Genomic DNA, 3,504 nt, shown 5'->3' with positions numbered 1-3,504 from the left:
GGAGTAAAAACGTAAAAACAGAGTGAGTAGGAAACTAAACTGAATGATCACCCTTCATGTATCTCACCATCGCATCATCATAAGCAACATCATATTCGAACTTTTGCCGTATCAAATCATTATTGTGAGCATTTCTGACATCCATGGTTTGCATTCTATGATCCATTCTCAAGATATATCCCTGCTGGACCATCATTTGTTCCAATAGTTCTCAAAGAGTAGGGTCACTGGAAGCAGGGGTCCTCGAAGTAGAAGGAATATATCTGGTCTTACTTCCAGACCTCCATCCAACATGAGATTCATATGTATTTATATTGGCAGGCCTAATAGGTTCCTAATAGGGTTTAGAGGCTCGATCCTCTCTTCCTCAGGTCTAAAATCAACTCCTACCTGTTCACAGAGTGTGAAAATCATGGCAGGGTGTGTTAACCACCAGTGGTCTCTCTTAAAGCAATAGATCTACTGTTCATATAAATAATAGAGCCTACATTTATCCTCATCACCTGCTAGATACAGAAGTTCAGGATGGCTCTATCCTTTGTAACCTCACTATGATGATTTATCAGTATCATTCTTCTAGAAATAAAGTAGTGTCAGGCCTTAGATACTACATTTAACATAGAAAGAGAAAAATTTATCTTAACACCATTTTTCACCTTCCAGGTTCCTCTTCCATCAGTAAGAAAAGAAATAAAATCATCTAAGGTCTCATTCGTAGCAGAAAACGACTTATACTGGCAACTGTACACATCTTCCAACTGATAAAATTCCAACTGATAAAACTCGATAAAACTCGTTAATTTTTCTTGGAGAAAACTCCACTATTTTCCCACGAACAAAAACAAAATCATCAGAAACCTCTATAAAATTGGTGTGGAACTCCATCGCTACACCAATAATAGCCTCGACAATAAAATAGCAGAAATTTTCTCACTGTCGAGCATTTATTAATCGCTCGACTTCTCCTCCTAAATTTTTAAAACCACGATCCAGAATTACTTTTTTATGCTTATGTAGATTATTGAATTGATCACTAACTCTGAAGTTGACAAATTTTTGTTCATCATAATCTACTTTTCTTTTTTCCTTTGCTCGTTCTTGGGACCATGGTTAATCTAAGAAAATTTGATAAAAATCAGAATAAATTCCCAAAATTCTGAAAATCACAATGTAAAACGCTTTAAACTTAAATCTACTAAGTAAGAGTTCTTCACTAAAGGATTTTCTCAAAATCTTTCAAAAAAATACCAAAGTTTTCTTATCTCAGCAACGTGAGATAAATCCTTGGTGAAAATCTAAAATTTTTAGTTTAAAGTGTAGGTCTTACCCAAAGAAGATGAAATCTGGAGTTCCGTTACCTTAAAATCACTTCAAATCCGAGAAAAATCAAGCCCTAGGTGCGAAAACCAGAGGTTGAAGGTGAATCAAAGGGTAAAAATGGACTTTTATGGTGCAAATCACAAATTTTAAGGGGTTTAGGCTGTTCTCAAGTCGAGGTCGTCGTCAGCGCCCATGCCAGTGTCGTTGGCTCTGAAGGCCTAAAAATTCTATTTTTTTTTATTTTTTCAATTTTCAATTTCTTTCAATTTTCTCCAAAGTCTTTTTAGTATTTTTTAAACACAAATTTTTTTCTTACAATAATTCACAAATAAACATATTCATGAACAATTATTATCACAAACAACAACAAACTAACTTTTATATATGAAAATACACTTTTTACGAATATAATTTTTCTAATCACACTTTTACATTCATATGACAAATTGAATTACAAAATAACGTCAAAATCAAGCCACAACACTAAACGCTGACACAAAACTATACACACAATCAAAGTTCATAATTCTAAAGCAAAGCAAACTAAATCAAATCCACACAATCACATTAAATACATAAATATTTTAAACTAGTAGAGAGCCCAAATTCTTCAATTATTCTGCCTCATCTTCAGTGATTTCTCCTCCTCTAATATCTCCCATAAACTGGTAATGAACGTACAGATTATAGAAGGGTCGGTATGGGAATTGATCAGTCGAATTTTCTTTGATCCATCCTTTTTCCTTGAACATCCGCACTAATCCTGCTTTAATTGTTCCAATATGATCAAAATTCTCCTTCATCCTCCAATCTAGGTGATCAAAAAGGTACTCAAGATCTCCTATTACATTCGTAATACTATAAATTTCTCTTTCAATTTTCTTCAATTTCTTTTCCAAAGCAAGCGAACTTCCAACTGATAGTGGCATCAATGGAGTTGAAGCATGTGATGAATGATCCAGTATATTATTTAATGCTTCATTTTGATTCCCAACATAATTATCATCAATAGGAATCATGGGCTCCCAAGGTAATAAAATTTTTCCCAACATTCATATAGAACTTGAGATTAACTGCAAAGTAGAAAAATTGTAGAAGGATGCCCATGTCCATAAATTAGCCCAATTATAATACCCATAACAGATTTAAAGATGATAGATCCTAAATCAATGAGTTTTTTCATTTGAATGCAATAATTTTAAATAGCACTTTCTTTGGTGACTCTACTAATCTTCATGGTAGGGAGTAATTTTGCAGAAATGAAGTAATGTCACTGCTTCGATATTGGATTAAGTGATGAAGCAGAGAAACTAACATATCCCTCATCTCGCATTTCCCAAATATCACTTTCATCTGTCAGAAAATTATAGACATCTTGTATCAAATCTCTGGTAGGGATAAAAATTGTATAATGACATATTGGAATTTTTTCTATCATATACAACTCATTAATTCACGCCGGAGTAAATGGTACAACCTTACCTTGTACGAAAAGAACTCCTTGGGTAATTCCATGTAGGTTAGCATAAAACTCTTTTACTACGGGTACTACAACAACAACGGTAGTATAACACAGAACTTCCCAACACTTTTGTACAATGTTTTTCTCGATTTGTAAACTTGGATTACTAACTCCATGATTCACAAAGCCCCTCTCCTTGATAAGTCTCTTCTTTATAATGACTTTGTTGTATAATCTCTGCGTGTCAAAACTGATAAACTTTCTTCTATTAAAAACTCCATACCTTGAAGTATTTCTGAAATTGGAAGCCATGGAATCTGAAAATAGTAAGTTTCTATTCGTAAGTGTCTATTCGTCCAAGGCAGTTTTTAGAACTTTAAAAACACCTCCTGGCGGTTATTGATACACCTAAAATATACAGTATTTTTAAACACTTTTTTATATCTATTTTTGAGATATATCGCTTTAATGGAAGATATTTGTGTGTTTTTCTTTCAAGTACAAGTAAAAACATGAAAAATGCTAAAAGGAGTGAAAAATGATCAAATTTGGAGCAAAAATGTGAAATTTGTGCAAAAGTGTTTTGGCGTCTAAGCATCAGATCCGGTGCTTAAGCGTTGGTGAAACAAAAAAGGCCGCGTCTAAGCGCTAGAGGCCCCGTGCTTAAGCGTCAGAGGCAGGTATTTGGGGGGGGTTTTCACTTTGGCCAACTTTTAAATAGT

The sequence above is a fragment of the Phalaenopsis equestris genome, unplaced genomic scaffold (genome assembly GCF_001263595.1).
Source record: "Phalaenopsis equestris unplaced genomic scaffold, ASM126359v1 Scaffold000580, whole genome shotgun sequence".
Classification (NCBI taxonomy): domain Eukaryota; kingdom Viridiplantae; phylum Streptophyta; class Magnoliopsida; order Asparagales; family Orchidaceae; genus Phalaenopsis; species Phalaenopsis equestris.
This window is presented reverse-complemented; position numbering follows the sequence as displayed.